This window comes from Cherax quadricarinatus, chromosome 6 (genome assembly GCF_038502225.1).
Source record: "Cherax quadricarinatus isolate ZL_2023a chromosome 6, ASM3850222v1, whole genome shotgun sequence".
Lineage (NCBI taxonomy): Eukaryota > Metazoa > Arthropoda > Malacostraca > Decapoda > Parastacidae > Cherax > Cherax quadricarinatus.
This window is the reverse complement of record NC_091297.1, coordinates 10901340-10921003: the sequence shown is the minus strand read 5'-3', so window position 1 is coordinate 10921003 and position 19664 is coordinate 10901340. Positions and strand designations below refer to the sequence as shown.

At 44.8% G+C, this 19664-nt stretch overlaps 1 protein-coding gene across 1 annotated transcript in view; it reads left to right on the top strand.

Annotated features, from left to right (window-relative positions):
• The window catches only part of LOC128691847 (nucleolar protein 58), a 656314-nt gene that overhangs the window by 246639 nt on the left and 390011 nt on the right, over nucleotides 1-19664 (top strand). The gene's annotated exons all lie outside the window — the stretch shown is intronic.

Sequence of the window (19664 nt, the reverse complement as noted above, 5' to 3'; positions counted from 1 at the left end):
GTGACTGACACGAGTAGATGTTATCTACTTTTCTCTATCTGGTAAATATTTTATGGAATAAAGTGTGCTTGACTTAAAACAAACAAGACAAAGATCTGTCAAAACTGGTATAAGCCCTGGAAACTCCAGGAGCAGAATCTCTGAGAGATATCTGTCTAGGTTGGGTAACCTATCATCAGGATTTATGAAGTGAAGAAAGCTGTAACAGGACCTTACCCCCACATAAAAATTACCAAGGGAAGTGAGGTAAGGTAGTCTGTGGTTTCTCTCACACTGGGAGTTAGTGCTGACCAGCTGCTGAAGACGTAAAGGTAGACAGCAGATATGCCACAAAGTCAGGGTTTGCTTCACTACTCCGACGTTTCGATGTACTTTGAGCAATCTCATCAGGCAGGTTTATGGAAAGCACTTCTGCAAGCTGTGTCTGTAACCATATTGTGTCTGAAAAGAGACCTGACTTAGGCCAGTTCCATGTCAGGACTGGACACTATCCAACCCAAGAAGCAACTACCCAAAAGTCAAGCTTGGCCAGGAAGCAAGTACAAGTGCCCCTGAACTCAGCTAAAGTAACTCCACCCGAAAAGTCACTACCCATGACTAGAGCAGCATTACTCAACCTGAAACTAGAGTTGAGAAACAGGAAAACTTAAACTCTAATTCCGGATTTCCCACAGCTTAGCCCCAGAGATGGCTGGACCTTCTGGAAATGTATTTGACTAAGTCAGGAGATTAGGTTAAGTTTTTTGTAATAAGTGTGCTTGGCTTAAACGTACACTTCACTCTATTAAGTAGATGTTATTTATTTCCCTCTATCAAGTAGATGGAAAAACTTTAGCAAATCAGAAATGTATTATATACAAAAAACCAAAGGAGAAAAATAAAATTAGTTTCAGAATAATGCAAAAAAAAAAAACACTGCAATGGATCAGTTTAAGTGAGAGTGTTGTGAAGAAGTTAAGCTCGTTATCGAAAACAAAAGCGTTAGTGATGTTTGCAACTAACTAGCTTGATAGAACAGAGGAACAAGCATAGTCTAGAGCAGTGGTCCTCGACCTTCCCACAGAAGTGGGCCACATTTGACGGTCAAATGTGCGATGAGGGCCGCACCTTCAAACTCAAGGTGAATCAACATAGCAGCTAACGTAACCCAGAAGTGAAAGGTGGTTGTTAGAATGTGGCGATAAGATTTTGGTGTAAAATGGCTTTAAATACTTTGTCATTGTTAACACTGTGCAGTGTGGAACCTAAATAAAAGTGAATTCGTAATTTCATGTGAGGACCGCATCCATTTCCTATTAGAAGGCCTACATGTGGCCCGCGGGCCACAGGGTAGGGAATAGCAATAAAGAAAAAAACTGCAATACAGACTGCAAGTTGGGAGAAACGGTGCAGCTAATTACAGAGTAAAATACAAATAAGCAAATTCAGGAGAATTACTTCAGTAAGATAGGTACTTAAGGAAATATTAAATTTGTAGGGAATTACAATAATCAACCAGACGATAAATACTCTCCAGAAATGTACTTTAAAATTTAGTAGAACATAAGAAACTGTAATGGCTGCAAGGATTCTATAATTAAGTCTAGATAGACTTAGCTGCAGATACATAATGGTAATTTGTAACAAAAATTATATGGTGAGATGTTAGTGTTGCAGCATCCAAGGATGGAGACAGTGTCAGTGGCGTGTCAAGGATTGGTTTGAAATGCTGGTCGTTTAAAGGTGTCGGGTTCACTTAAGGTATGAATGATACTACTGAGCTGTGTGATAGCCTGGTGTGGGTGTGTGACCTGGTGGTCCAGTAGTGACAGCCTGGTGTGGGTGTGTGAGCTGGTGGTCCAGTAGTGACAGCCTGGTGTGGGTGTGTGAGCTGGTGGTCCAGTAGTGATAGCCTGGTGTGGGTGTGTGAGCTGGTGGTCCAGTAGTGATAGCCTGGTGTGGGTGTGTGAGCTGGTGGTCCAGTAGTGATAGCCTGGTGTGGGTGTGTGAGCTGGTGGTCCAGTAGTGATAGCCTGGTGTGGGTGTGTGAGCTGGTGGTCCAGTAGTGATAGCCTGGTGTGGGTGTGTGAGCTGTCCAGTGTGTCCTGGTGTGGGTGTGTGAGTCCAGTAGTGATAGCTTGGTGTGGGTGTGTGAGCTGGTGGTCCAGTAGTGATAGCCTGGTGTGGGTGTGTGAGCTGGTGGTCCAGTAGTGATAGCCTGGTGTGGGTGTGTGAGCTGGTAGTGTCCTGGTGTGGGTGTGTGAAGTAGTGATAGTCCCTGGTGTGAGTGTGTGAGCTGGTGGTCCAGTAGTGATAGCCTGGTGTGGGTGTGTGAGCTGGTGGTCCAGTAGTGATAGCCTGGTGTGGGTGTGTGAGCTGGTGGTCCAGTAGTGATAGCCTGGTGTGGGTGTGTGAGCTGGTGGTCCAGTAGTGATAGCCTGGTGTGGGTGTGTGAGCTGGTGGTCCAGTAGTGAAAGCGTGGTGTGGGTGTGTGAGCTGGTGGTCCAGTAGTGATAGCCTGGTGTGGGTGTGTGAGCTGGTGGTTCAGTAGTGATAGCCTGGTGTGGGTGTGTGAGCTGGTGGTCCAGTAGTGTTAGCGTGGTGTAAGTGTGTGAGCTGGTGGTCCAGTAGTGATAGCCTGGTGTGGGTGTGAGCTGGTGGTTCAGTAGTGATAGCCTGGTGTGGGTGTGTGAGCTGGTGGTTCAGAAGTGATAGCCTGGTGTGGGTGTAAGCTGGTGATCCAGTAGTGATAGCCTGCTGTGGGTGTGAGCTGGTGGTCCAGTAGTGATAGCCTGGTGTGGGTGTGTGAGCTGGTGGTCCAGCAGTGATAGCGTGGTGTGAGTGTGTAAGCTGGTGGTCCAGTAGTGATAGCCTGGTGTGGGTGTGTGAGCTGGTGGTCCAGTTGTGATAGCCTGGTGTGGGTGTGTGAGCTGGTGGTCCAGTAGTGATAGCCTGGTGTGGGTGTGTGAGCTGGTGGTCCAGTAGTGATAGCCTGGTGTGGGTGTGTGAGCTGGTGGTCCAGTAGTGATAGCCTGGTGTGGGTGTGTGAGCTGGTGGTCCAGTAGTGATAGCCTGGTGTGGGTGTGTGAGCTGGTGGTCCAGTAGTGATAGCCTGGTGTGGGTGTGTGAGCTGGTGGTCCAGTAGTGATAGCCTGGTGTGGGTGTGTGAGCTGGTGGTCCAGTAGTGATAGCCTGGTGTGGGTGTGTGAGCTGGTGGTCCAGTAGTGATAGCCTGGTGTGGGTGTGTGAGCTGGTGGTCCAGTAGTGATAGCCTGGTGTGGGTGTGTGAGCTGGTGGTCCAGTAGTGATAGCCTGGTGTGGGTGTGTGAGCTGGTGGTCCAGTAGTGATAGCCTGGTGTGGGTGTGTGAGCTGGTGGTCCAGTAGTGATAGCCTGGTGTGGGTGTGTGAGCTGGTGGTCCAGTAGTGATAGCCTGGTGTGGGTGTGTGAGCTGGTGGTCCAGTAGTGATAGCTTGGTGTGGGTGTGTGAGCTGGTGGTCCAGTAGTGATAGCCTGGTGTGGGTGTGTGAGCTGGTGGTCCAGTAGTGATAGCTTGGTGTGGGTGTGTGAGCTGGTGGTCCAGTAGTGATAGCGTGGTGTGGGTGTGTGAGCTGGTGGTCCAGTAGTGATAGCCTGGTGTGGGTGTGTGAGCTGGTGGTCCAGTAGTGATAGCCTGGTGTGGGTGTGTGAGCTGGTGGTCCAGTAGTGATAGCCTGGTGTGGGTGTGTGAGCTGGTGGTCCAGTAGTGATAGCCTGGTGTGGGTGTGTGAGCTGGTGGTCCAGTAGTGATAGCCTGGTGTGGGTGTGTGAGCTGGTGGTCCAGTAGTGATAGCGTGGTGTGGGTGTGTGAGCTGGTGGTCCAGTAGTGATAGCCTGGTGTGGGTGTGTGAGCTGGTGGTCCAGTAACCATGATTTACACTGTCTATGTTTCCAGTTCATCCTATCATCACTGCTCATGCAAAATTATTATTATTATTATTATTATTATTATTATTATTATTATTATTATTATTATTATTATTATTATTATTATTATTATGCACTGAAACACGCTAAAACTGTAAAAAATAGGAAATGGGAGGCAATCAGGATAGATCCGAGGAATGGGAGAACACCCCTTATTCCTCGGATCAATATCCCTTCACCAGTGTTAAAGCAAGTCGTGGCCACACCAGAAGGAACACCTGTCGTTGCCACACTAGGTGGAACACCTGTCGTGGCCACACCAGACGGAACACCTTTCGTGGCCACACTAGGTGGAACACTTGTCGTGGCCACACCAGAAGGAACACCTGTCGTGGCCACACTAGGTGGAACACCTGTCGTGGCCACACCAGGAGGAACACCTGTCGTGGCCACACCAGGAGGAACACCTGTCGTGGCCACACCAGGAGGAACACCTGTCGTGGCCACACCAGTATTAACACCTGTGGTTTGTGGCCACACTAGGTGGAACACCTATGGTTTGTGGCCACACCAGGTGGAACACATATGGTTTGTGGCCACACCATGTGGAACCCCTGTGGTTTGTGGCCACTCCAGGTGGAACACCTGTCGTATGTCCACCCCGTTCGCCATTAGGCTGTGTTTACCAATACCACATTTTCTAACTCCCTCAGATGGCCCAGTCGGGTATGTAGTTCCTATTTGGTACCTAATTAACCGAGTGAGGTATGCGTGTAAGTACGAGAGTTGTATGATAGGCAGGTGTGGGAGTTGCGGTGGCGGGCGTGGAAGTTGCGGTGGCAGGTGTGGGAATTGCGGTGGCAGGCGTGGAAGTTGCGGTGGCAGGTGTGGAAGTTGCGGTAGCAGGTGTGGGTTTTATGTATGGTGTTTGTATTGTAGTTGAGTTGCTGTGTTGAGATGCAGTCGTAGAAAACGGAGGTGTGACGTGGTTAAGTATCATGGTGGTATACCGTGTATCGTAGAGGTTATTTACGATAATGTATGGTCGCAGGCATATCACGATGTTCTCTCTCATGGTGGCGTACCGTGGTAGGCTCCATCATGGTGGCGTACCGTGGTAGGCTCCATCATGGTGGCGTACCGTGGTAGGCTCAGGAGGCTGGATGCGCATCTCCCACCTTCTCAGTGTTTCTTCACGTCACGTTGACAGTGACGGTAAACGGGCCTTCGTTACCTCGTGGCAAGACTAATTACGTAGCCCTAGCGCGTATCTCAGCGGCGCGAAGTATGGTGTAATACATCTCTGGCGTGGCTGGGGCGTGGTTGTATGGTGTATTGATTGTCTTATACTGTCTGTGTGGTGTATGTTTAATTGACTGTTTTTGTGTTTTATTGACTTCTGTGTTTTATTGACTGCTTTTGCGCTTTATTGACTGCTTTTGTTTTATTGATTGTGTGTCTCTCTCACGCTGTCTAGTGGAGGCCACAGCGGGAGGAACATTACTGTACGTGGGAGGAACATTACTGTACTTGAGAGGAACATTACTGTACGTGGGAGGAACATTACTGTACTTGAGAGGAACATTACTGTACGTGGGAGGAACATTACTGTACTTGAGAGGAACATTACTGTACGTGGGAGGAACATTACTGTACTTGAGAGGAACATTACTGTACGTGGGAGGAACATTACTGTACTTGAGAGGAACATTACTGTACGTGGGAGGAACATTACTGTACGTGGGAGGAACATTACTGTACGTGGGAGGAACATTACTGTACTTGAGAGGAACATTACTGTACGTGGGAGGAACATTACTGTACTTGAGAGGAACATTACTGTACGTGGGAGGAACATTACTGTACTTGAGAGGAACATTACTGTACGTGGGAGGAACATTACTGTACGTAGGAGGAACATTACTGTACTTGAGAGGAAGATTACTGGACAATAACACAGGCAGTAAGACATTAACACAAATCCTGACAGATTAACATAAAGTCTACACACATTACCGTAAGACGTTTCAGCACTACCACAGAGATTCGAACATTAACGCACCGTCAGATATTAACAGAAGGCTTCAAGCTTTAACACAGGTTACAGAAACACATGTCAAGCTTGACGCTCAAGTAACATCAACAAAACACGTCAAGCAGCAGCAAGATAACCACCGAAAAAAACGACAAATACTGAATAATAGAAATAAAAACACTAGATCTATTGGCTCCAAGCTCTCACGAGCCACCTGTGAAATTTGAAACAGTAGCCAAAATATAAAATACTGAGACATGCCTCGGAACTCTGCCGTTCTTGCGTCTGTTTCTGTAATTATAATCTTATTAGGTTCGGCAAATGTTATGTGTCAGCTTGAGAACCAAAACATACCTTGGTGTGAGGGTGTGGAGCTGACATTCACTGTGGTTCACTGCTGCAATCACTGCTGCAATACCGTACACAGTACTGAGAGGGGAGAGGTGCGCAATCACGCCTCCAGAACCTCCACCACACTAACACACCCACCTCGTATTGCCACACCTCACAATTACAACCCAGAATACTTGTGAGGTTCACCAGCTGAAGAATGATGTGCAAACGTGCTAGATTAGATTTAAATAATCTTTATGATGATTGTATTTAATGTTTGTGTGTGTGTGTAGTGATGACGGTACTTTAAGAAAGAGGAATAATTCATAATTTCTTTAATCATGATAATCCTTTGCAATTATAGACACCAGATTTCACTTTTATAGAGGCTAAAACGTTGTGTAGTTTTAGAAATAGGTCAGATAAATACATGAGTGGGTGTGGGTGGGTGTGAGTTGGACCTGATTAGCTTGTGCTACTAGGTAAGTTGCCGTGTTCCTTCCTTAAGTGAATGTGACCTGACCTGACTAGGTTGGGGCATTGGCTTAAGCCGGTAGGAGATTTGGACCTGCCTCGCATGGGCCAGTAGGCCTGCTGCAGTGTTCCTTCTTCTTATGTTATGTTCCTAACTGTGTAGACCGTGCAGTTGAACCGTGTGTGGACCGTGTGGACCGTGCAGGTGGACCGTGTGGACCGTGCAGGTGAACCGTGTGGACCGTGCAGGTGAACCGTGTGGACCGTGCAGGTGAACCGTGTGGGCCGTGCAGGTGGACCGTGTAGGTGACCGTGGCCAGACCTCCTTTCTGTACTACGCAATTAACGTAATGCCTCTGATCCCTCTCCTAAAAAATGGCTGGGCAATGCTGAGTCAGTTGTGATTACGTTACAATGAGGTGTGCTCTAGGTGTGGAGCTCTCCTGTATATAACCTCTCCAGTACTTCAGGTGTGGAGCTCTTTATATCCTCCCCGGTGTCTCAGGTATAGAGTTCTATATAGCCGTTCTTCTGCTTCAAGGACGTGGAGTCCGATTGGTGCCCGGAGCATGTCAGGGTTCCGAGTAATGAACGGGCTGATACACAGGCTTTTGCTTCACTGACTTTCTGTGATAAGCCTGTGACTGGCTGTGAAACTGGTTAATATCGGTCCAGGTGGATCTCGCAGACAAGTTGACTGAACAATGTTTCTAGTGTGGTGTTTCAAGTGTGTTCTACATAGCGCCCAGTGCTTCAAGTGTCGTGTCCCATATAGTCTCCCCAGTACTTCAAGTGTGGTGTATTAGGTAAGACACATATGCAACAGTTAGGTATCTTTATTTCGAAACGTTTCGCCTACACAGTAGACTTCTTCAGTCGAGTACAGAAAAGTTGATAGAAGCAGAAGAGACTTGAAGACGATGTAATCAGTCCATCACCCTTAAAGTTTTGAGGTGGTCAGTCCCTCAGTCTGGAGAAGAGCATTGTTCCGTAATCTGAAACAATATGGAGTTGAAGTGACAGGATGGAGCCTTATATAGCGCCAGGAGGTGAGACGTAGGTCACTACTGTTGCATATGTGTCTTACCTAACAATCTGTCGGTATTTTATACCATTTTAATGTTCAATCTGTCAGACACTGCAACACAAGGGTATCTTGGTACAGACCTGAAATCAACTTCGACAACCTCTACTAGTGAGAACGGCTGGATTTGAGAGGGACCTGACCTCCCAACATCTGCGTTCTACTAGTCACCTACGTCTCACCTCCTGGCGCTATATAAGGCTCCATCCTGTCACTTCAACTCCATGTTGTTTCAGACTACGGAACAATGCTCTTCTCCAGACTGAGGGACTGACCACCTCAAAACTTTAAGGGTGATGGACTGATTACATCGTCTTCAAGTCTCTTCTGCTTCTATCAACTTTTCTGTACTCGACTGAAGAAGCCTACTGTGTAGGCGAAACGTTTCGAAATAAAGATACCTAACAGTTGCATATGTGTCTTACCTAACAATCTGTCGGTATTTTATACCATTTTAATGTTCAACAGTTAGGTATCTTTGTTTCGAAACGTTTCGCCTACACAGTAGGCTTCTTCAGTCGAGTACAGAAAAGTTGATAGAAGCAGAAGAGACTTGAAGACGATGTAATCAGTCCATCACCATTTTATACCATTTTAATGTTCACATCATGTGTGGTGTTCTATATAGCCTCCCAGTGATTCTAATTTGCTGTTCTATATAGCCTCCCTAGTGCTTCAAGTATGGTGTTCTATATAGTCTCCCCAGTGTTCAAGTGTGGTGTTCCATATAGCCTTCCCAGTGCTTCAAGTGTGGTGTTCCACAGGGCTCCTCTGACGCACGCAGTTCAACACACTTCGTGGCTGGCAGCAGCGAGCGAGTAGAACGTTCTCCTCGATGAAGAAGACTGAACGCTTGGCTCCAGTATTTTAATACCCAGACAGCGATTCGGAGTTTTACGAATTCTGCGCCGCGACGCATGAGTTGCCTTTGCCGGGTCTGCTGACAGCAACATCAAGGCCATCTCCTTCAGTGGCATTTGTACCGAGTTAAACGAGTCTATATCTGTCTTACTGTTTATCTTACAAGCGTTCTGGGCGGCGACGGCGCTGACGGCTTGTGTAGAACGCCTAAGAACCTGCACCCATCTCACTCTGTTTTTATATTAAGTGTTAATTCGTTTTGGGACCTGTAAAGGGAGAGGAGGTTAGCACTTAAGTCTTGGCCCCTGAGGTAGGCTGCCTAGCCTCACATGCAGAGCACACGCAAGGACTTTGCCTAAGACTGCTAATGATCAATAAGATTGCAAGTCTTCTACTACGACTGTCTAGGAACCGAGACTATGTGTGACTGTGTGATTGTGTGTGTTGGGGGGGGGGGGTTACAGGCTCTGAACTGTGCTTGTGGTATCTCGTCTTTAGTGTTTAGTTTGTCATATAATTTTTTTTTTCGTAATAGTTTTTGTGGTACTCACTGCCACCACCTGCATCTCAGTCTTGTATCCCAATCCACCAGTATACTGCCTTCTCTTGGATCCCAGTCCACCAGTCTACTGCCTTCTCTTGGATCCCAGTCCACCAGTCTACTGCCTTCTCTTGGATCCCAGTCCACCAGTCTACTGCCTTCTCTTGGATCCCACTCCACCAGTCTACTACCTTCTCTTGGATCCCAGTCCACCAGTCTACTGCCTTCTCTTGGATCCCACTCCTCCAGTCTACTGCCTTCTCTTGGATCCCACTCCACCAGTCTACTGCCTTCTCTTGTATCCCAGTCCACCAGTCTACTGCCTTCTCTTGGATCCCAGTCCACCAGTCTACTGCCTTCTCTTGGATCCCAGTCCACCAGTCTACTGCCTTCTCTTGGATCCCAGTCCACCAGTCTACTGCCTTCTCTTGGATCCCAGTCCACCAGTCTACTGCCTTCTCTTGGATCCCAGTCCACCAGTCTACTGCCTTCTCTTGGATCCCAGTCCACCAGTCTACTGCCTTCTCTTGTATCCCAGTCCACCAGTCTACTGCCTTCTCTTGTATCCCAGTCCACCATTCTGGTTACCAGGTCTGCCATATTGAGTTCGGTTTCAGTCGTCTGGTTGCCAGGACTGTCATATTTGTACCTCTGTCAGCAATGTACATATATTCTTTTAGTCTATTTACATATTTTAGTGTCTATTAATTTGGAAACCCCGTGAAATAAGTAATTATTTTCGTTATAATCGATCGTAAAAAGTCAGTTAGGCCTGAGATTTTATTTATATATTTTTTGCTTTAGGATCTCCCGCATAGACACCGAAAGCCACTCTAAGGACAATTCATAATCACCGCCGAGGCCTCTTGGATACCACCACTTATATCCTACAAACCTGTTTGTACCAATTAGGTAAGATGTGTTGCTCCCGTGGTCGCTGTTGCCACCATTGTCGTTCCTGAGTCAACACTCCTGGGGTCAGGTGTCGTTTTGGTTTTTCCCATTTATTGTTTTTTTTCCCCTGGCCACTTCCCTCCTTTATTGTATACATGTGTACTGGTCAGGACTGGCCTTGTCACATTCGGGATGCAGTTTCATTCTGTAATGCTAGTTTTATCGCTCTGATAAGGGTCGGTAAGCGGGATCGCGACAGTCTCTTGTTTCCTTCGCGGTGTTCAGGAGGTTCGTACCTACAACGTTTCTCTAACGTCTATGTGTGTGTGTGTATCTGTGTCTGTGTGTCTGCCTGTGCCAGTATGTTCCTTCTTGAGCATCTTCCGTCTCTTACGAGAGTGGCATCTCTCTCGTTACTCAGCCAGCCTCACCTGCCACATCACTACCTGCACAGACACACAGTGGGACGTGCACCCAGGATCACAGGTCCGCTAAGGTCCACTTTGAAGCGTGAGTATAAGTAAACCTGTGTCCTCAGACACAAGGAACTGAATGCAGAAAATGTCATAGCCGAAACATCATATGAACTACACGCAAGAGAAAGATGTCAATGACGATATAATAGATAGGAAATACGAAAATAAAATTATATTTGAAAAAGTAGGGGCGCCATGGGACACCATAAGAAAACACTATATCAACATCCGTGGTCTACGACTATTCAACCTGCTACCGTGAGAAATCAGAAATATTGCTGGAAGAAGTGGAGAGGTTTTTAAAGAGCAAACTGGACCACTACCTCTGCCGAGCGCCAGATGAACCAGGCTATGATGACTATGTGGGGCAGCAGGCCGCCAGCAGCAACAGCCTAGATAAAATAAAAGTCCAGCAGAAAAGCCTGGCCCTCAGGTTGAGCTGCGGGGGCAGGAAAATTCTCGAAGTCGGCCAAAGGTATATTACAAGTACATGTACATTGGGTTTGTGTGTGCTAGGGTCGACATTTGGGTCTGTGTTCTCTGGTGTCGACGTTTAGCTCTTTTTTTTCCTGACTTGTAAGTTTGTGTCTCTGTGTCGACGTTCCAGTTTCTATCTTCCGGTGTCGACATTTGTACCCCTGTGCCTCAGTGTCGATATTTATCTTCCAGTACCTTGGTGTCGACATTGGTCTTCCAGTACCCTGATGTCAACATTTGTCTTCCAGTACCCCGATGTCGACATTTGTCTTCCAGTACCCCGATGTCGACAGTAAACCATGTGAGGAATTTGCACAGTCATAAGAGTGCTGTGAGTGCGACCTTAACTTGGTCTCTCCCCAAAAAATCAGTAAGGTGATAGCGAGAGAGAGCCTGTGAGTGAGACCGGCTACAAGAGATTATCTTACCTTCCTATCCCCCCCCCAAAAAAATCTTTACCTAGTAGCTATTAATTCCCGACAAGTTGCGTGCTCTGGGGCTGTATAGCCCTTGTGGCTTAGCGCTTCTTTTTTTTTATTATAATAATAATTGCGTGCTCTGGGACAGGTCATGCTGGAGGTCAGGTCACGTCGGATAGGATACCAACAAGATTAATCACTCCCTACCATGAGTATATTACGATACATTATGTGGATACCACACACACACACACACACACACACACACACACACACACACACACACACACACACACACACACACACACACACACATATATATATATATATATATATATATATATATATATATATATATATAAGATCACAGTAAACAGGTGATTTCAGAATATGCAAAACAACCACTGTGAAAGAATAGAGAAATTCCAAGCGCTTTCGTGACTACTCACATTATCAAGGAACAGTGCTCCTTGATAATGTGAGTAGTTACGAAAGCGATTGGAATTTCTCTATTCTTTCACAGTGGTTGTTTTGCATATATATATATATATATATATATATATATATATATATATATATATATATATATATATATATATATATATATATAATGTGTGTGTGTGTGTATATATAATACAAGGTCTTTATACTTTCCAAGGGGGTATTTATCATCAGACTCCCTAGCTGTCTTCTTGAGGAATCTCAGCTTCTTTATCGACAGTTGTAATAAAACACATGGGTCAATATTTCAGAATTCTTAAACGTCTGCCAACCATGTCATATCATGGGAAGAAGGGAAGAGCCATCTTGCCCTCGACATGGAGTACTAATGGGGTAAGACAGTGGTACACTTTCTCGCATCACTTTTCTTGGTTCTACTTAACTCTTACCCTACCATTATTATTATTACTTAAATGCCTGGGTAGATATAACACAATGAAATACCTGAGAATGGCAACAAAGTTGAATATCAACTGACTCCAGCAATAAACAGAGGCCACCTTCCACAGGAAGTAGTAACCTACGTCCAGTGCCAGCAAACTCCACCTTTCCAACTCAGAACTCCTGCCCCAGCAGGAGCTCCTGCTGAAGCTCTGACTCCTCAACTACTCCAGCTTATAAGTCAAGCTTATCCTTCCCCCCAATGGTACTCTCACGGGAATTCTAACATATGCTGGCTCAGACGAAAATGCCACTCCATACTTATAACTATGACCATAGGGGTGGACCGGTATGCCGGCTGAAGACTTCGGCCAGATGACCAAAAGCTCCAACGGCGGGTCATCATTTGACTAAGACCCGCGTCAGGAAACACTTGTCCTGTTTCCAGACGAACGTTACCTACCCTAACCTAGCCAGCCCATAACCAGGACGCAGAGATTGGCATCTGGACACTGCTTTTATAAACAAGATATTAGAGACAAAAGACTTTGTTATCTCTTAACAGCGTCACAGATTTCCAGCGTTAGATTTCCAGGCTGGGCTAAGAACAAGGACAAATCTCCTTTCTCCTCCCATGAAGTGCTGAACTTTGAAATAAACTGAGGTAGGATAAAAGCTATTGGAAATTAACTAAGGTAGGATAAAAGCTATTTATTAACTTGGTAATAAACTCCTCAGCGTCTGGCCCTAGTTTTTTGACAGTTTGTCTAAGTTATTTTGAAACTGGATTTTTATCTGAGAGTGTGAAAAAAAAAAACCGCAGCATGTATAGTTGAATGTAGGTTTTGTTCAGAGACCTCGGCAGGTTGGTCCAGTGGTCGGAGACCTCGGCAGGTTGGTCCAGTGGTCGGAGACCTCGGCAGGTTGGTCCAGTGGTCGGAGACCTCGGCAGGTTGGTCCAGTGGTCGGAGACCTCGGCAGGTTGGTCCAGTGGTCGGAGACCTCGGCAGGTTGGTCCAGTGGTCGGAGACCTCGGCAGGTTGGTCCAGTGGTCGGAGACCTCGGCAGGTTGGTCCAGTGGTCGGAGACCTCGGCAGGTTGGTCCAGTGGTCGGAGACCTCGGCAGGTTGGTCCAGTGGTCGGAGACCTCGGCAGGTTGGTCCAGTGGTCGGAGACCTAGTGCATGAGCATCAATGAAGAACAAAAAGACACAATACCGTGACTGGAATAATTCACAAATAACCCGCACGTAGGAGAAACAGAGGCTGACAACGGGACTTCGGTCAGACTCGGACCATTTAAAAAGTCACACCAAATGGTCCAAGACGGACCGAAACGTCGTCGTAAGCTTCTATCTCTCCCTCCTATGTGAAGGGTATTTATGTAGAGCATCAATGATGACGCGCGCTAACTAGTGAATTTTGCATCCAGTAATCTCCAACATCAACCTAAGATATGTGAAAATAAAATGGCCGAAATAATTATATTTTACACCTGCATGAAGCATTAAACCCCTGTGGGCCATTTATCCCAAGATAAACGGCAGAGTTCTGGAGCTTATCACTAGGAGGCCATTTCAACTTTCAGTAAGTTACGAGACTCCACACTTCGTCTCTGACTTCGGCGAGTTACGAAACTCACACCTCATTAATATTGAGGAGAGCGAAACCTAGTTAGTTGGAGCCATACTGCGTATACCGTATATTACATAATTTTTCTCGCCATACAAAGTGTCTTAGAAGAGTCTGATGGCTTATAAGGCAGCAGCAAGATTTATCGTTCGACCTCTGGTGCTGCTAGTCATCGTCAGCCTCACGGAGAAGACATAAAATCTGTCAGGGACGTTACCGCTCAGTAACAGCGAGTATAAACCGCGATGTGTATTTCTGTATATATATATATATATATATATATATATATATATATATATATATATATATATATATATATATATATATATATATATATATATATATTATTTTTTTTTATTATCACACTGGCCGATTCCCACCAAGGCAGGGTGGCCCGAAAAAGAAAAACTTTCACCATCATTCACTCCATCACTGTCTTGCCAGAAGGGTGCTTTACACTACAATTTTTAAACTGCAACATTAACACCCCTCCTTCAGAGTGCAGGCACTGTACTTCCCATCTCCAGGACTCAAGTCCGGCCTGCCGGTTTCCCTGAATCCCTTCATAAATGTTACTTTGCTCACACTCCAACAGCACGTCAAGTATTAAAAACCATTTGTCTCCATTCACTCCTATCAAACACGCTCACGCATGCCTGCTGGAAGTCCAAGCCCCTCGCACACAAAACCTCCTTTACCCCCTCCCTCCAACCCTTCCTAGACCGACCCCTACCCCGCCTTCCTTCCACTACAGACTGATACACTCTTGAAGTCATTCTGTTTCGCTCCATTCTCTCTACATGTCCGAACCACCTCAACAACCCTTCCTCAGCCCTCTGGACAACAGTTTTGGTAATCCCGCACCTCCTCCTAACTTCCAAACTACGAATTCTCTGCATTATATTCACACCACACATTGCCCTCAGACATGACATCTCCACTGCCTCCAGCCTTCTCCTCGCTGCAACATTCATCACCCACGCTTCACACCCATATAAGAGCGTTGGTAAAACTATACTCTCATACATTCCCCTCTTTGCCTCCAAGGACAAAGTTCTTTGTCTCCACAGACTCCTAAGTGCACCACTCACTCTTTTTCCCTCATCAATTCTATGATTCACCTCATCTTTCATAGACCCATCCGCTGACACGTCCACTCCCAAATATCTGAATATGTTCACCTCCTCCATACTCTCTCCCTCCAATCTGATATTCAATCTTTCATCACCTAATCTTTTTGTTATCCTCATAACCTTACTCTTTCCTGTATTCACCTTTAATTTTCTTCTTTTGCACACCCTACCAAATTCATCCACCAATCTCTGCAGCTTCTCTTCAGAATCTCCCAAGAGCACAGTGTCATCAGCAAAGAGCAGCTGTGACAACTCCCACTTTGTGTGTGATTCTTTATCTTTTAACTCCACGCCTCTTGCCAAGACCCTTAATTATTATGGATTTTTTGAAATTTCGATATTTTTTTTTTTTACTAGGAGATCCATTAAACCACTTTCACTAACTGCTAATGGATTTATTTTGATACACCAATGCAGGTCAGCTATTTTAAATTGATTAATATTTGGTCTGACCATCTTTAGCATCCATAAGTGCTTTTACACGTGTGGTAATCCCAGCGATTAAATTATTATTATTATAATCAAAAAGAAGCGCTAAGCCACAAGGGCTATACAGCGCCCAGCGATTAAAGCATACCACGGGCGGGGTTAGAACCCGCGATCAGAGAGTCATAAAAGTCCAGACCGACGCCTTAGCCACTGGACTAACTTCTCCCTTGATTCTCGTACAATGGAGTCAAACTTAATAGAGCGTTGGCCGTAATGGGAACTTCATGTATTTCAGCCTTCAGTACAGACCATAAACTCTCAATAGTGTTCACGTCGGGGAAATTTCCAGCTCATGGGACGAGCTCATTGCTATTTTGTGCACCTCGTCTTTGAAGATTTTGCTGCGTAAGATGAGGCTGTGTTGTTGATGTTGGAATGTCCAACGCCCATCACCATATCAATCCTTTATCTGAGCAGTAATTGGCGTTGCAGTACCTCTGTATTCTCAGCTTGGCTATTGGTACCCTTAACAATGTGCAAACGACTTGTTCCATGGACGGAAATATGTCACCACACCATGGTTTTCTGAGGAAATTTGACCGTCTTCAGACATTTTCTTATAGTCAACAGAGGGTCATCCAGCACGACAGTGGCTGATTCATCAGAGAACACCATCGGCAGCCATACAAAATACAACAGAAACTGAATGTTAATCTTATTTCTTCAAATATAATTGTTATTTTACTGATAATGTTCTTTTATGAAGAACAAATGAAATGAATAGCTAAATGTAATTCTTACCTGATCCCATTGTTCAGAAGTTCACTCAGTGTTATTCATAGCCAAGGCTGAACGTTTCCGTATCATGGGAATATATATATATATTATATATATATAATATATATATATATATATATATATATATATATATATATATATATATATATATATATACATATAATATATATATGCAATAAGATCACAGTAAACAGGTGATTTCAGAATATGCAAAACAACCACTCTGAAAGAATAGAGAAATTCCAAGCGCTTTCGTGACTACTCACATTATCAAGGAACAGTGCTCCTTGATAATGTGAGTAGTCACGAAAGCGCTTGGAATTTCTCTATTCTTTCAGAGTGGTTGTTTTGCATATATATATATATATATATATATATATATATATATATATATATATATATATATATATATATATATATATATATATATATATATATATGTGTGTGTGTGTGTGTGTGTGTGTGTGTGTGTGTGTGTGTGTGTGTGTGTGTGTGTGTGTTGATTAATTTCCGTGAGACTTGATATCTGCATAAGCAACATACGGCCGATTGGCATCAAACCTAACATACTGTCACAATGACTCACGAAATAGTAATGACTCGATTGCAAACAAACCATACGACAGGTGGGGTTTGAACCCGCGACGGTCTGGAGTTTTGAGACTCTCTGATCGCGGGTTCAAACCCCACCCGTGGTATGGTCTATACTGTCACAACGCAGGTGAGGATTGACTGACCCCTCGCAACACAGGTTGAGGTATACACTGATCTCTTGTAAGACAGATTGTGTCTGCACTGATCTCTTGCAACACTGGTAGAACGTCAATATTATATCTTCTTGTGGGGTTTTTTCCCTCTTGACTTATGTAAAGATGAATATTCGTATTTGGTAATGGTATGTGAAGTGACGAGTTTTGGTAGCGTGGCGAGCACCATGACTTGCATGTGGGCGAGCAAGAACCTTACCGGTAGCGGAAGCGTCTTTGGTGCTGTGTAAGACAACGTCACTAGTCATACTTGGCAGGAAGCCACCGCGAGAAGGTATGGGAATGATGTTTTATCCCAAGGTGACGATACAACAAGAGCCCAGCTGACACACGAGGTATTCTGAGTGCTTCCCTGGTTCATAAAAAATCTGTATTTGGACATGGATGTAGTAACGGAGAATTTTAGCATTTCTCCTCCATTCTAACATTCAAAAAAGGTAACTGTCGAAGAAAACAACTTTTAAAGCTGTCGATGTTTCACGAGGCTGCTGGAGGATAGGTCAAAGAGGGTCTGTGGTTGTGGCCACTTGGAAAGGCTGTGGTTTTTCATGATCTTTCAGTTCATCAGTTGTGATTGAGCTGGAGCATTGACGAGTCCTTCCCGAGGAGCATTAATGCTGAACAGTTGTGGCAGCCGTGACTTTAAGATCTCCTGCCTCTGGAAACTGTCTGGACCATGAATGAAAGTTATCAGTACCTGGCCAAAGACCACTACAAGCCTCCGGTTTTATGGTCGTCTTATGATCGTCTGGTGACAATGAGTCCTTTGACTTATGGACGTACACTTTCACGTATACATATTTTTTCGGAATATAATTTTCCCAGCTCTGAGCTGTATATCAATTACCTGCTTTATTAAAGTGAGAGGCTAATAAACGTGCAATTGCCAGGCGATTGAAGCAGCCTTGAGTGCCGCTACTAATCCACTATAAAGACCATGTAACTCTCCCACAATGAACCTATAAATCACATCTCTTGTACATAAGTTGGTCCTCCACCCACCATTCTCCGGGGTCAGGAAGGGACACGGCCCCGCTAGCGTCTGCCTTTATGGCAGTGACGGAGAAGAACTGAGTAGGATGACGTTTTATCTTCACAGTGAGAAATACGCTCAGTGGATGGCGGCGGGTCCTGCAGCGTCAGGATGCTCCTGTGATATCAGCAGCGCCTCCTCCTGCGTGATATCTGCCCCTCTGGCATGTCACACCTGGGCCCCATCATGCCGTTTGCTTGTGCGTAGATGAAGTACGTAGGTAACGACAAGATGAAATGTAGATGGTATAAAGGAGAGTAACGTGGGCATCCTACGCTGTATATATAAGCATCCCTGGAGAACTCACTCAAAGGAAGCATTATTCAAGTATCAGTAGAAGACTTGTGAAGAACAAGAGAATGGCAGGTAGCAGAGACATTTACGCTAAGGAACACGTAAGGAACACCAAGGGAACATGGGAAGGTAAAGTAATGGACGATCTTACGCTTAGAAGTAACACTAAGGTAACACGGGAAGGGCAGATAACGGAAAGACCTCACGCCGGAGGAAGACACCTCAGACATAATCAGACCTTCCAGTGTATATCAACACTGAAGGCCTCTCAGCTGCTTGAGTGTGCGGGAGTAGAACAGTGATTAACTCGTTAGGTGAAGTGAGATACTTGGTGCCGCAGCGCATCAGCGCGCCGCAGCACCGCGAAATTAACAAGGAGAGCGACGTGTACGCCCACTCAAGTGATCTTTATGAGGTGTACTAAGAACCTAAGCGTTGCTTAACAACGGGGCGCTGCGTTGCCTCGCACAACCCCTGCTTATCTCAGCACGGGTTTTCAACAGCCTTCGATGTTGCTAATGGTATGTTTAGTGAAGTTAGTGCTGGGGTGAGGTAGCTAGTGTGGGGTCACTGGAGTGAGGTCGCTGGGGTGAGGTAGCTAGTGTGGGGTCGCTGGAGTGAGGTCGCTGGGGTGAGGTAGCTAATGTGAGGTCACTGGAGTGAGGTCGCTGGGGTGAGGTAGCTAGTGTGAGGTCGCTGGAGTGAGGTCGCTGGGGTGAGGTTACTGGAGTGAGGTTACTGGAGTGATGTCCCTGGAGTGAGGTCACTGGAGTGAGGTCACTGGAGTGAGGTCGCTGGAATCATGTACAAAATGCGATAAATATTATATACCAAAGACTGGGGGAAAAAAACCTGGATTTAATATTTCCGCAACTTATTATAGCAATAAATATTCCCAGGAGGTGTTTGTTGTCTCTCCTGGAAAAAGGCTTGAATTAATGGTGAATATATATATATATATACATATATATATTATATATATATACATATATATATATAATATATATATATATATACATATATATATATTAAATATATATACATATATATATTATATATATATACATATATATATTATATATATATACATATATATATTATATATATATACATATATATATATATTATATATATATACATATATATACATATATATATATTATATATATATATATTATATATATATATACATATATATATATATATATATATATATATA